This window comes from Meles meles, chromosome 8, assembly GCF_922984935.1.
Source record: "Meles meles chromosome 8, mMelMel3.1 paternal haplotype, whole genome shotgun sequence".
NCBI classification, from domain to species: domain Eukaryota; kingdom Metazoa; phylum Chordata; class Mammalia; order Carnivora; family Mustelidae; genus Meles; species Meles meles.
This window is the reverse complement of record NC_060073.1, coordinates 98812728-98828083: the sequence shown is the minus strand read 5'-3', so window position 1 is coordinate 98828083 and position 15356 is coordinate 98812728. Positions and strand designations below refer to the sequence as shown.

Genomic DNA, 15356 nt, shown 5'->3' with positions numbered 1-15356 from the left:
ACTCGGCCCCCATTGGCACTGAAGGCCTGCCTGGCAGCAGGTGGCTGAAAAGGCTGAAAAGTTTTATGGGTCTGCCCAAGGAGACCCTGTCTCCCACGAGTTGCCAATTTGGCCGGTTGCTCCCCACTCACAAATACCTAACACGAAAGCTATTCGGCCTGTTGGAGTGCTTCCAGGCAGGCCTGCCCCGGAGCGAGCGGCACTCAGCGGCTCAGCCCTGGGTGCCATCAAACGGCACTTCTGCTCCCAGGGCCCCGTCTCCCCGAGCCGGCTTTCTTCCTGCCTTCCCACTCTGTCTTTATTTCTTTCCTTTTTTTCTTTTCTTTCCATCAAAGGCTGATGCTACCAGAGAAAAAGTTCATAAAAATGTTATGTCCACCATAAAACCCCTAATGTGGCATTCTGCATGATCCATGCATTAACATTAACATTTCCCAGACAGTTATTGTGAGATAATGGTCCCAGCCATAATTCAGCGGCAACGTTCCTTCGAGCAAATGTTATGGAGGAATAAATGACTTGCCGAGTGTGCTGCTGCAGTGGGGGCAGGGAGAGGTGAACGGCTCAGAAATGCAGACTCGGGACCTCCGCTCGGCCCCGACGGGCTGGGGGGCTCACACCAGGTCTGACCGCAGACTCTCTGTGGCCCCGGCAGGCCAGGCCCCTCTGCACCCTCTGCTTCTGTTTCACACCAACCCTGTCTTTCTTCTCAGTGCTATCTTGGGAGAATAGGGCAAGGAAAATGCTTCAAGTCATCAGGGTCGGAGGCAGAGCAGAGAGGATGAGGAGGAGCTTTGGCATTTTAACCAGCCTCCTTCTCCCTGTCCTTCCCCCTGTGGTCCCAACACGCTTCCTGCTCACCTCTGATAAAGCACCTACCCCCTTGTATTTATATTATTCATTTACATGTCTGTCGCCTGCGATAACCAGGCTCTTCTTAGAAGGAGTGTACGCATCTTTGTCTTTTTGGTGACTCAGCACAAAGCAGATGCTCAATAAATGTTGGTTGAAAGTAAGGATGCATGGATGGACAGATGGATGGATAGTTGGATGGACAGATGGATGGACAGATAGATGGATGGATAGTTGGATGAGAAACAACAGATAAAGATCCAGAACTGAAAGAGACCATTACGCGAACAGGATTTGACAATAGTGATAAAGGGGAAAATGCTTCAAAATAACATTTACCAAATATAATCATAAGGGTTTGAATTTGGGGATCTGGGGATCTTGGGGATCCAAATGGAACTTGGATGTGCTGTAGTACTTACTCACTTGACTTGTCAGGAACGGGAGGTGTGGAGGAGTTGCTGTCCACGCCAGGGCCAGAAGTCTGGACCACGAACGCAATGCTCTTCTAGCCACCATCTTGCAACTCATATGCAAGACCAATCATATGCAAAAGGCCCCCCTTCTACCCTCTAGGAACTTGCTTCCTGCTGAAGGAGGCATATCAGGCACAAATACAACTCACCATAATTCAAGGCAGAACACAATGAGTGCTCCAGTGGGAAATGATTTCAAATCAGAAAACTAAAAGGGACACAAAGGACAGGCAGAGGATAGGCCTTAGAGGATGAGCAAGACCGGAAAAGGCAAACGTGGAGGGGACGGAGAACATCTGAGAAGAGGGATCCTTGTGAGCAAAGGCCCAGAGAGGGCTGGAAACAAGAATCCCTCCCAGATACATCTCTCATATCAGTGGGTGTTGAGTGGATTGTCCAGGGAGACTGTCTGGCTGTTGGGTTGGCCTTCCTTAGAACGCACTCCTTAACGGCTTCGTGTCCTCCCTTATGACAAGTTATCAGCTTGTGATCATGCCCTTGGCCGCAGTCGTCAGCTCTCTGGCTTGTACCTGGTTGGGCCTTGCTAGCTTCACTGGCCTTGTGAGCTCCAGCAGGATCTGCCCCCCAGGGGTGGCAGCCACACCATTGCTGTCCCTTCCCCCCTCTGCCCACTTCTGCTCACGCCCCAGGGGAAGATTAAGCAGGAGCCACATTCCTTCCAGAAATGTTGGGGGTGGGAGGTCTTAGCAGGGAGTCTCTGAGAAAAGCACAGGGGAAAATGTTGGCTCTTTTCCAAATGCCACATGTCACGACCGCTCTGATCTCTCCCAAGAGCAATTCCTCGGAATGCAGGACCAGATTTATTACACTGGCGAAGGAGATGATGACCTCCACAATGTATTCGAAGGACCCTGGAGAGGCTTTGCCCCAATCAGAACCATCTTCCTCACTCAAGGGTCTCATCATGTCCTAGAGCTGGAAGGGGTCTTGGAGGTCAGCTGGTTTAACCTGCCATGCTGTGAAGGCATCTCCGGGACACAGGCTTGCGCTGTCTTCCTGGTGGAGGCAGCTGCTCTCCTCTGGCCTCTCTCACATGAAGGGGAAATGTGTCTCTCTGTCGCTTCCCCCTTTCTGTCCTGGATCTGCTCTGAGCCACACAGTGTAAGACTCTTCCGTGCCGTAATACTCTACACATTGAAGACAACACTCATGCCTCTCCCTGCGTCTTCTGTGCTGTGGGTAGATACCGTTTGTCAAGATCCTCGCCCGCCTCCCTGATGCCCTCCGTAGGGTCAGTATTCCACCGATCAAGCAAGTAAGCAGAGCCCTCCAGTATGGTCTAAACCGTTGCCTCCTTCACCTGGACTTGTAGGAATGCAGCCTAAGATTGCCAGTTGCCTTCTTGGGAGGCAGGGGCAGCCACATCATAATACTGGTACCTATTGAATTTTCAGTCAAACTTACCTATTGTTTTATTCACAGGAAATGATGATTTTAAGCTCCATCTCCCTCACTTGCACAGCTTACATTTTCCTCCAGGAGTAGAACTTTCTATTTCTCTTTATTCAACATCATCTCCTTGCTTTCCGCCTGTACTTCCTGCCTCATGAGCTCTCTCTCAATCTTCATTCCATCTGTAAACACACTAACTCTCCCCCCCAGGATGTAGAAGGATGAGGGCACCTTCTGGAACATCACGCAGCTCTCGCTGGTGAACACACTCGATGGCACCTAGCCGGTCACTTCAACACAAAAGCCTACCTTTCATGCTGGGATCTGCTGATCATCTCTGACAGGGGACGATCACAGTCTTGCTAAAAGTTTACCCACCTGTTCTCCAACTTGCTCCTCGGACCAATCTATTTTTCCCAGAGAATGTCATGGACGGTGCTGTCATGGATCTTACTGAAATCAACATACTTCTCAGACTTTTCCTTGTGTCTTGTGCCAACCTAGAAATTCTGGTCTTTTCACAAAGGGCAATCAAGTGAAACATGACTGGTTTTCAATGACTCTTTTCTGGTTCTTGGCCATCACTTCTTTCTTTCGTAATTAATTCAATTTAGAATTTTTGTTAGCAATTAATATCGAATTTGTGGCTTCCAGAATCTGTTTGCCACTTTGTGAAAACAGAGATGAGTTTTGCTTGTTTCCATCTCTAAAGAAAAAAAAAACCAAAAAAAATTATTTCTTTTCATCACAAGATGAAAGTTCACAAACAGCTAAGTGTGGCTCCACAGCCCTATCAAGTTCTTTCCATACTCAGAAGTGTGATTTACTGGTGTCCGTGGCCTTGACTTTACTTAAAGCCATAAGCTCCTCAATTACCATCTCCTCACCTATCTCAAACTTGAACCTTTCAGAAATAATTTTTCTGTTTCGATGATTGTTGTCCTTGAAGAAAACAAAGCCAAGTGGGAGTTAAATTGTTTGCTTTTCTTCTGTCATCCGATAACCTCCTATGTCTGCCCGGGCTGTGGCTACTCGTTCTCTGATTTTTTTTTTTTCTCTTCCGTTTTGCTTCAAGTATTGCTTTTTGAGAGAGAAAAGAGAGGGGGATTGTGGTGGGGGGGGTGTTCTCAGACACCAGTGCGTTCTGGGGTTTGACCTCCCTAACACCCTTCTTTTTTTTTTTTTTAATATTTTATTTATTCATTTGACAGAGAGAGAGGTCACAAGTAGGCAGAGAGGCAGGCAGAGAGAGAGAGAGAGAAACAGGCCCCCCACTGAGCAGAGAGCCTGATGCGGGGCTCGATCCCAGGACCCTGAGATCATGACCTGAGCCAAAGGCAGAAGCTTAACCCACTGAGCCACCCAGGCGCCCCTCCCTAGCACACTTCTAACAGGGCAGGCTACTCTTCCGTCGCTTCTTGTTTATAAGCCCCTCCTCATCTTCTGCATGTGTGCTTTTAAATCATCCTGGAGCTCAGACTTGAGGATGAGGACAAAAGGCATGATGCCTCTCTGACATTTCACATTCACCATGAGAAAGACAGGGATGAACTCTACCTTCTTTTACCAGCCCTCCTTAGAAATATACTTAGCAATGACATTCAACCCAACCAATATTTCTTGATCACTTCTTATGTCCAAGGCATAGTTCCAGGTACTGTGAGTGATCCAGAAGTAAAGAGAACTGTCCCCTCCTGAGACCCGGTGGAGGAGGCAGACACGTGTATTACCATAGCCCTAAATGGGAGGAGACCAAGTTGGCAATGTTGGAATATACAAAATGCTATGAGAGCCCAAAGGGAGGAGAGACCACTTCTGCCTGGAAAGATCCAGGAAAGAGTCTTTCAGAAGGTAGCATTTGAAATGGTAGTGGAAGGCTGGGTAGGATATCAGAATTCAGAATTGCAAAGAAGGCTATAAATTCCTTAGCAAGGCACAAAGGTGAGGAAGCAAGATGGTGTTTGGAGAACAGCAGATGACTTTGCATGGCTAGACCATCTGGTGGACTGAGGGTAGAAGACAGCCCCAGGTGCTCATTCTCAGCTTTCCGCTCTGCCCCAGGGTCCCATCAAGACACCGAGCACCATGCATCCTCAAATAAGCCCATCAGCTTTTTCTTCCGAGCGTATTTCCCCTCTGTAATCCATTTTTTCAGATATAAATCATCCTTCCCATAGACTGAACACTGAACTCAGAATCAAAAAATCTGACTTGCCATCTAGGATCCAGACGAGTCTCTTAATTCCTCCAAGCCTCTGTTTCTTCATCCCTGAAATGGAGACAGTGTCTAACATCCCTCCTCGCAAAGGGGAGTCATGAGGATCAAATAAATGAGAAAAATGGGGCGGGAACTGCTCTGTAAGTAAGGGGTGGTGCACAGTGCGCAGCAAGGAGCCATGTCGGTGCAGTGACTCTGGCCCCGGACAGGTGCACCGTGTGCTAAGTTCTCTCGGAGGGAACAGAGGTTCCTCTGGGCAGCCTGAAGCTGTGGTTACTGACGTGCCTTGGGGAGGGAACTGGGCAGAAGGCCAGGGGCAGAGGGAGAGATGTTGATAAGGCCATTTGGAGGGGGCAGACCCAAGCCCATTTTGATTGCTGTTAAAGCAAACCGTTTTTGAGACTTCTCGGAGCTGCCGGCGTTCGCCCTGAGTGCCAGGGGCTGTGGAGAGGACTCCGTCCTGCCCCAGGATGGCAGGCTGAGGGGCAAATCACGAATGTCTCAGGGAAGTTCCCCACTAGCCTCCTCGGGCTGAGAGGCCCTGTGCATGGGAGGCAGGGAAGGCTGGAGCAGAAAGCGCACTGGGTCTCAGATAACAACGTGTGTAAACAAACACACCTGTACCCTTTCCCTCCCTTCTACACCGTGCCATACACTGCAGGCCCTCTGGGCACAAAAGTGACAAAAGCCTCCGTCTCTGACAGGAGAGGACACCAGGGGGTAGGCCAGTGCTTCCGAACCGAACCGTGATGGCCGGTGGCCTTAAAGAGGCGGGCTGAGTCACTGGAGTGCGGAGGTGGGAAGTAGCGTGCCAGAGAGGTAAGGAGGCTCAGAATTAGCTTCTAGGCAGAGAGAGTCCTGAATCTTTAGTTCCGTGTAGTTGTCCAAGGAGATGATGCAAGAAATGGCATTCCAGAAAGAGAGAAGAGCAGATGCAAAAGGCTAGAGGCGCGAGAAATCGTCCTGAGCTCCTATCCAGCGGTGCATCGGGGGCCCGTGGTGAGGCGACAGGAAGAAGCTGCGGACTGAGGGGCAACAGGGGAGCATAGACACAGGGGATGGGAACGAGAGGGCATTTAAAGCACATTTAGGAAGAAATCTCAACATGTCTTGGAAAGTACAAAGTGAGAGAAGCAGGGAGGAAGGGAAAAAGAAAAGTTGAGGGTGCCTCGGGGTTTCCTTGTTGAGTGCCTGCCCCAGGGAGGATGCCGTTCATCCAAAAGGAGGAACATGCGAGAACCAAACGTGGCAAGCGGGCAGAATGGAGATAATGGAGTTGATAGCCGGGCGGGGTTGACTTTGGGGGCTGGAGTGCCGTGAGATGTCTGGGCAACACCCTACTTCCATCAGATCTGCACCTAAAATCCCCTGTCCCGGGCAGAATTTGTTTGTCTCTTGACTGAATTAGTAGCCCCTTGAGGGTAGAGACTGGTCATACTCATCTTTGTCTCCCTCCGGGTGTCCCTGACACCCTCACAGACCTAGTGCTCGAACGCATCCTAGACCTGCTGATTCCAGACCATTTCTTTGCCTTGTCTGGCCTGAGTTTCCTAATGCCCTTGATAATAAGGCCTCAGAGACAGCACCGTGGAGAAGCACAGGAGCCTTGGAGGCAGACACACCTGGGGCGAAGCCTGGCCCCTACCAGCTGGGTGATATTGACCGCGCCGCTTGACCCCTGCAAGGCTGTGCTAAGTCGGTGGCCACCAGCCACATGTGTCTGTTTAAATTAAAATGAAATGAAATTATAAATATTCAGTTACTCAGTCACAGCAGCCACAATTCAAGTGCTTAATAGCTACATGGTATCTATGATATTGGAAAGCGCAGACGGAGGATGTTTCCAGCATCGCAGAAAGTTCCGTTCGACTGTGCTGGGCAAAGACGCAGGTGTATGAGCACCTACTCCACGGGGTCAGTGAGGGTCAGTGAGGGTCAGTGAGATCGCGCGTGTGCCACACACTGGGCACAACGGCTGGGGCACAAGAACCTGCGTTAAACACCAGCCCTTCTTCTCCGATGAACCAGAAGAGCTCACGGAGGCCAAGGACGGCAGCATTGTTTGAGAACTTCCTTGAGGGGGCGGAGCCCTGTGGGCACCAGGATGAGGGGCCCCGACCTTAGGGAGAATACACAGACCTGTGCTGGGAGAGAGGAAGGGGCCTTAATGTGCAGTTTGAGAATTTGGGGTTGATGAGAGGGGCCTCCAGAGAGAGGCATTTTGGGCACTTAAGTGATCACTTAAGATGATCTCCGAAAGACTAAGGGATGGATGCCCCACTGTGACGTGACTTATGGATCTGGGTTTGGATCCTGCTCTGGGTCTGGGGCTGCAGCATTTGGACTGGGACCTGGGGGTGGGGTGGGAAGTGGGGAGCCCTTGCTCACAAGTCCATCTGCGTTATAATAGCGGGAAAGGCACAGAGCCTGTGTCCAGATGGCCTGGCGATTTCTCTTCCTGAGATCATGCTGTGTCTCTGCAGGCTTCTGCCCCTTTTTTGCACCCTGCATGTTGGGGGCCAAATGGGCAGGATCCATCACCGACTTGGAGTCGGCAGGGAGGGGAAAGGGGTTGTTGCAGGAGGCCTGGCCCGAGGGAGCTGGTGGCTTTGCATTGGGCTTCCCTCAGAGCTACACTGGATGCCAGGAGCTGGGCAGGCGGCTGGGACCAGAGGAGGCAGTGCTGAGAGGCTCCCCCTTCTCAGGGGCCACCCCAGGGAACTGCACCTTCCCTCCGAGCTGGAACCAGCCTGGGCTAGGGGCAGAGATGTTCTGATAAGGATTCCCCGTGGCCCCCAGCCCAGCAGACAGCCCTGGCTGAGGCCCTCAAACTCTGGGATTATCCCCGATGAGCAGCCTCCCCTAGGGGAGAAGAACATTCACTTCAGGCTTGGAAGACTGAGCCGGGTAAGAGAACGTTGGTGTAGTGGGAAAGCCCATCTGGGCTGGGCTCTGGCCTGGGCAGGGAAGGGCTCTCACTCATCCTAGGTGTGGCTGGGGGATCGTTGCCCCTCTGGTCTTCCCTCTGGTCAAGGGGCTGAACCAGGTCCCCACCAAGCTCTGTCTAGCTCTGTTCGACCGCAGCGTGTGGAGCCTGGACAGGAAGGACGGGTGTGCCAGGAGTTTTCCTGAGGCCAACGGAGCTCAGAGGCTGGAGGTCCCTCCTCCGCAGCCCTCCCCGTCCCCACCTCCTCCTCTCTCGCCTCCCTAGTAGGATGTATGGAGGCAGTGTGGAGAAATCCGAATAACTAATCAGAGTCCTCATTAACCCCCTGCCGGGATGCTCAAACATTCACTTTGCTGTTTGTGAAGCAGGGAAAAAACCTCTCCCTGCATTAAAATTGATGCGTTATTAATCCCTGTGCTCCCAACCCGTAGGCTACTGCCTGGTCCCGCCTGGGGCCCAGGGGCCCAGGGGCTTGGAGTCGCTACCTTGGGCCACTTGCATTTTCTATTATGGATCAGCCCAGCCCAGAGGCCTCACTTCACAGGGAGCCGGCCTGGTGCCAGTACCAGCGTGGAGGCAGCTGCTTTGTTTTCTCCCTGGCCGGGTGGGGCATCTCCGCTTAGCCCCACCCCAGGGTACAAGAGCTTGGCTGTCTGTGAGACCACCCGCCCGGAAGTGCAGGCTGAGCGAACGTGTCATCCTCCAGCTCTGGGAAGGCAAGATCTACACTTGAGGTGAACCGGCCCATGGAGGGGGACAGCTTCTCGCTCCAGGTCGGGCCGGGCTTTGAAGGCCTCAGCATTTGTCTGGCCCACCAGCTGACCCTTTCTGCAAACCTGGGACCTCGGTGCCCCCACAGCCTTCCCCGGCACTACCCCACACCCAGGCCTTAAAGCTGTTCCCTGGCTCTCTACCCCAGGCACTCACCACTGCAGGTCTGAACGGTCCACAGATAATCACCATGTGCCGCACCTGGCACCAGGAGCCAGGGGTGTCCAAAGTCACTTAAGGCACAGTCCCTAACCTCAAGAAGATTGCATTGTCGTGGGGTCAAGATGTCCACATGCATCGAGGATACTATACAAGAGCGAGGGAAGTTGGTGGGGGAAGGACGAAGGGAGAGAGGCAGGGGCGGAGGGAGCGAAGTGGGGGTAGGGAGGGATTCACAGAAGAGAGAAGGCCCCTCTGGGTTCCCTTTGAGCCTAAGATGGTGTGGGAAGGAGCATGGAGGAAATAAGACCTACTGCGAATTCATCATTCCCATCTGGTTGGCCCTGGCCCAGGCTTCTTTATTGGTTATTGATCAGCTCTCTATGAGTCTGTCCGCATCTGTTGCCTGTCTTGTCCTGTGAGCTCACAGCGGGGGCTTCAGCCTGTGTACACTCCATTATGTGGCCTTCTGTGCAATAGGTCCCTAGAGACAGCTTTGTTAGGATAAGGAGGAGAAAGAGCTGAAAGTGGAGGATGAGGAGAATTTAATCCCTAGCTCTTACTTCCAGTCACTTTAGTTTACTACACTGAGAAATGGTCCGAGGTCACCTTCCTGATCTTTGACTCAGGTTGGTGCGAATGATCACTCCGTTAAAATTTTGGAGAGCTACTAGGTGCTAGGGACTCAAGGTGTGCCAAACAATCAGGGGTCTCGGCCCACATGGAGCTTATAGCCTAGTGCCTCATAGCCTAGGCATTACTCTAAGAATCATAAATGAATTAAGTACTCAAACTGAATGAAGAATTGTAACATACAGAGGTCATGATCTTAGGGTCCTGGGATCAAGCCCTGCATTAGGCTCCCTGCTCAGTGGGAAGCCTGCTTCTCCCTCTCCCACTCCCCCTGCTTGTGTTCCCTCTCTCACTGTGTCTCTCTCAGTCAAATAAATAAATAAAATCTTTAAGAAAAAAAAAAAAAAGAAAGAAATGCAACATACAGAGGATCCTCATCTGGCACAAGAGTTCAGTGTATCTCCCCTGCGGAAGTGACTTGAGCTGAGATGTGAAAGTGAAGCAGACTGTCACTAGTTGAAAGCGGACAAGAAAAGAGCATCTTTCCGAAAGGTAGGTTGGCTTATGCAAAGGTCCTGTGGTCAGAAGAAGCACGTTGTATTTGAGGGACCAAAGTCCTGGGTGGCTGGAAGGCAAAGAGCAAGCTAGAGGAAGCAGATGAGCTGGGCAGGGCCAAACCACACCTGAATTTCTAGGCCAAGGTAAGGATTTTTTTTTTAAAGATTTTATTTATTTATTTGACAGAGAGAGATCACACGTAGGCAGAGAGGCAGGCAGAGAGAGAGGAGGAAGCAGGCTCCCCACTGAGCAGAGAGCCCTATGCGAGACTCTATCCCAGGACCCGGAGATCATGACCTGAGCCAAAGGCAGGGGCTTTAACCCACTGAGCCACCCAGGCGCCCCCAAGTAAGGATTTTGGCCTTGATCTCAGGAGGAATGGGAAGCTAGTACTGTGTTTGAAACCAGGGAGAAGAGGGGGAGGGGATAGAATGCATTTGCACTTCAAAAAGATCTCCCTGGCTGTTTAGTAGAGAACAGATGGAGAGTATCAATACCTTTAAATGGGTCATCTTAGTTTCTTGCTGTTTCCCACTCTGGTGAGTTGCCGTCTATAGAATGTGCTGGTGCTTTATGAAGGGAGATGTATCTCTCAATTCTGAACACCCAGGATTCAGCCTCAGTTCAGAACCTGCAGAAATAAACTATCATTCTTGAAGTGATGCCCCTCCCTTTTATTCTGACCACTGCAAGCCCAGCATTCTGATGTTAGGGGGACCCCCAGCCATCCTGAGAGAGAGCTGGAGGGAAAGCACCTTAAGCTCTGGATCAGCAGAGCTGGGAAGAGGAAGGTAGGGGGCTGCAGGGGCTGCAGGTGGGAGTACCCGGGAGTAGCCGCCCTGGCATGGTCTCATGCTGGGCATGCATGCACAAAGACACAAGCAGGTGGACACCCTCCGCTGGCTACAAGTGGCTCTCCATTTGGCTAATGGTTCCTCTGTCCTTGGTCGTTCCAGCTTGCTGCTCTTAGAGAAGCTGCTTTTTTTTCCTTTAGGACCAGAGCTCTTCCTTTTTTCATTTCAACAATATTAATTGATTATAACTTATCTATATGAATGCTCTCAGGGTCAACAAAACCTCCCACAGCACCATACACACACACACACACACACACACACACACACACACACACACACACACACACACACTGCCTTTGCCATTGAGCATTGTGCCTTTTGTGGGAGCTAAATATGTCAACAGCTGACCCATAGAAGGCAGAATGAACTAAGCATTAAGTGTAGGGCCGCCCTATGACCCCATTTGCTTGGGACGGTCTCAGTTGAAGGCTGTAATTTCTGTGTAATTATTCATCATGATCCCCTTCGTTCTCAAAATTGTGCCAGTTTGGGTGATAAATTATGTGTGGTCATCCTAGTGATATGCTGGGGCTGTACGGGAGGGGGGGAACAGTATTTATAGGAATTCAGGAGACATCACAGAGTAGATAATATAGAAGCTGAGACCTTGAAGAATGAGCCCCATTTCAGCTACTAGAGCAGTGAAAAGGAGCACCCGAGGCTTGGGCAGTAGAACCAGCAAGGGCCCGGAGGAGTCTGCAAGGAAGAGGATGAGCACAGGTTTCCTAGAACCGAGACCAGGTCGGCGAACTTTTCATGGAACGTTTCAGCCTGTAAATATTCCAGGTGTTGTGCTGAGACGACTCAACTCTCCCGCTGTAGAGGAAAGCCGCCATCGATAATAGCAAATGAATGGGTGTGGCTGTGTTCCAATAAAACTTTATTGGCAAAAAGAGGCTGTCTCAGGATTTGGTGTGGGTATAGTTTGCTGTCCCCTGACTTGAAGGAGAGATGGGAGAGATAAGATAAGCCAGGAAAATGAGGTCGGGGCCATGTCATGAAAGGTCTCAACTACCTGACCTATTTTTTTTTTAACAGTAAGATTTTTGAGCATAGGACTAGATCATCTAAGGTCCTAGGGTTTTGTCTGTTAGGGTTTGGAGGGCACTGGAAGAAAGCAAGGAGCAAGAGTGGGGAAAGCAAACTGGCTCTCGGTCCAGACACCTCCCTTGGAGGCAGATCTGTGAGCCAGAGGGCTGGGGTGCCCTGGAGAACACTGGCCTTCTCATACAGAGTCTTTCCTTTTGTTTTGTTTTTTTAAAAGATTTTATTTATTTATTTGGCAGAGAGGAGAGAGATCACAAGTAGGCAAGGAGGCTGGCAGGGAGAGAGAGGGGGAAGCAGGCTCCCCACTGAGCAGAGAGTCCGATGTGGGACTCGATCCCAGGACCCAGAGACCATGATCTGTGCCAAAGGCAGAGGCTTAACCCACTGAGCCATCCAGGTGCCCTTCCCTTTTGTTTTATATTTCTCTCCCATTCTCTACCCCGCCCCCCAGGGCGTGTCACACTCTGATGAGCAGACAGAGCGACAAGGTGCCACCCTATCCTTTCCCTTGGAGTGAAAACAAATAGTGACCACCTTCCCCTCCCGCCCCAGACCAGGGCAGGACTGCTGATGCTGGCAAACGGCAGCTTTGCTCCCAGAACCCCCCACAGACTCTGGTGCCTTCACAGTGTAATTATCACAATGGACCCTTGGCTGTGGGCTGGGAGGGGGAGCGGTTGGCCGTCTGCCATCAGCCATGTGCCCCCCAAGCCCTCCAGACCGCAAGGCTTACTTTCCCATGAATATCCTGGTAGAACAGCTTGAGATTCCCTCCCACAGTGTGGGAAATCCAGCCTCCCCGAGGACCCAAGAAAGCAAGGGTGTTTGGATTCTCCTGGTCATGTCTTGCTTCAAGGTTCTGTTCCGGGAATAAGCCCTGCTCCCCCTCCTGTCTGTCTTGCTCGTGAGGCTCCTTTGCTCTCCCTGCCCACTTCCCTCTTCACGGGCGTGGCCCCTTCTCTCTCTTCCCAGCACGGAGCTGTCTCGTGTGCAGGAGCCAGGCCTTCCGGGATTCCCCACAGGCCCCCAAAACTCAGTCATCAGAAGAAATACTATTTTAATTAAAGAAAAAAATTTTTGTCAAGATCAATGACAAAAATACATGGTGAAAAAACTACCAGACTTTTAAATGACGACAGGATCGGTTTTACGGAGTCTTCCTTCTGCCTCATATTACAATATGGTGAGGCCCCGCACTTCCCACTGATCCAGGTTTCACCTCCACTACTGAGCCTTTTGACAACCCTTTGGCCTCACTCACCTAGCCCTGGTCTCCACCAGGAGGAGAGGCCAGCGGGGGCCATGGCCCAGAGCAGGACGAAGTTAAGCTTCACAGATGAGGCAACTTCAGATCCCTCTCCCATCTGCAGAGAAGGAATCTCACTGTCCATTTTCTCCCGCACAGCCTGGCCGGCCAACCCCTTGCTGGAACCTTCTTTCTACTCTCTTCTGCTGAGTTTCACACTTCTCTATCTCTAAGGCCCTGGCTTGTTCGTTTCCCTAGGAAGTTAGTGGGGAACTTTAAATTCTGAACTTTAACTTCTCATCCCTTCCGGGACGCCTGGGTGGCTCAGTTGGTTAAGCAGCTGCCTTCGGCTCAGGTCATGATCCCAGCGTCCTGGGATGGAGTCCCACATCGGGCTCCTTGCTCAGCGGGGAGCCTGCTTCTCCCTCTGACTCTGCCTGCCACTCTGTCTGCCTGTGTCTGTCCCTCTCTCTCTCTCTGACAAATAAAAAATAAAATCAATAAAAAATCAATAAAAAAAATATTTTAAATTCTAATCCCTTCCATTTACCTTTTCTGCTTTGCCCTTATTATCTGATACTGTATATTTTATTTATGTATCTTTTTTTTAGATTTTTTTTTTTAATTTGACAGAGAGAGATCACAAGTAGGCAGAGAGGCAGGCAGAGAGAGAGAGAGGAGGAAGCAGGCTCCCTGCCGAGCAGAGAGCCCAATTCGGGACTCGATCCCAGAACCCTGAGATCCTGACCTGAACTGACAGCAAAGGCTTAACCCACTGAGCCACCCAGGTGCCCCTTATTTATGCATCTTGCTGTCATCTGCCCACCATTCCATCTCCACCCTCCCACAACCAGGATGTAAGCTCTGTGAATGCTGAGATTTTCATCTTTTTTTTTTTTTTTAACAATTGTAAACAGTTCCTAGCACATAGCAGGCACTCAATAAACATTTGTTGAATGAGCAAATAACAAATGAGTTCCCTTTCCTCTGATCTTTCCCCTCCCAGATTAGGCCCTCCTTTAGTAGCCAAAGGATGGTTACATCTTTTTCCTAAATGAAAGAACGTCTGCCCTGGGCGTCCATCCTAAGCCATGCAAAAAGGCAGCAAGAGCCTTAAAATCACAGTTGTTATTTAACAAGTCCAAGATAGGCAATAGAAAAAAAAATATTTTCCAGAGCAAATGCCAGGATTTTCAAGGTATGTTATACATTTTTTTCCCTTTAAATAGGGAGTGATATTCAAGAGATTTGAATTCCGTGTAAGTTGAATCAGTACTGATTCTTTTTGCAGCCTTGGCCAAGACGCTTTAAGTCTTAGTTTTAATTATTCTATCTGTAAAATGGGTGTATTGATTTCAGCACTACCAACGTCCCAAAGTTACTGTGATGCTCAAGCAAAAAGCTGACGGATGTGGCTGGATATGGTTTGGGATGTATAAATCACCGTGCAGGTACGGAAGTCTAGGACATCTCACTAACACTTGGCCAAGACAGAGCAGGAGGCCTTCTGATGAGATCCTGGCAAAAGCAACCATCTGGTCCTAACCTTCTCACTTTATGGGTAGAGAAACTGAGGCCCAAGCAGTGGTGTGCCCAGGGTCACATCCAGAGCTAATAATACAGGAGAGTCATGGCTAGACGTCAGGTGTCCTGGTTCCAGGTGCAGTTTCTGGCCTCTCTGAGTATCTCAGTTGTTAATTCCACCAGAACAGGAATCCGGGGCTCTGCTCTGAACCCAGGTCAAAAATCACCATGAATGGAAGAGCATTCCTGACTTTCAGATATCCTTGTGAATCCCAACCCTTCACCACCAGCCTCGGGAGGGAAGCATTTTAAATAAAATCCTTTTCCCATCCCTTCCATTTCCGACATTCATTTCTGAGTGGCATCTGAATGAGAATTTTACAGACATTTCATTTCTCACCCTGTTATCATCCTTCGCTGTCCTCCAGGAGCAGGTTATGACTGAAACCTCTCTGAAGCCCAAGGTGTAAATCTGTGGGAGTGGGAACTTGTGCCTTGGGTGCTAGGTCGTCAGGTTGGCAGCATCTCTCCACAAGCAGGGTGATCGCTGCAGGAGGGAACAGGGCCCCGAGGGCAAGGGGGGCACAGAGAGATTAATTTTTTCAATGTCATGCTTCCTGTACGTTCCTTAATGACTGAAATTTACATGTGTGCGGGAAAATCGCAATTTCCCCTGGAAGGCCTGAAAGGGAAAGCCAGAGCCATCGAACTGTTG

General features: G+C 50.4%; 1 protein-coding gene across 6 annotated transcripts in view; it reads left to right on the top strand.

Annotated features, from left to right (window-relative positions):
- The window catches only part of PKNOX2 (PBX/knotted 1 homeobox 2), a 307718-nt gene that overhangs the window by 189842 nt on the left and 102520 nt on the right, over positions 1-15356 (top strand). Inside the window, exon 1 of one of the 6 annotated variants that reach the window (XM_046016858.1) lies at positions 9943-9961. The exons of the other annotated variants lie outside the window; for them this stretch is intronic. The gene's annotated coding sequence lies outside the window, so the exon portion shown is untranslated. Of the gene's footprint in view, positions 1-9942; positions 9962-15356 lie in introns of those variants that run through there. 6 annotated transcript variants of the gene reach the window in all.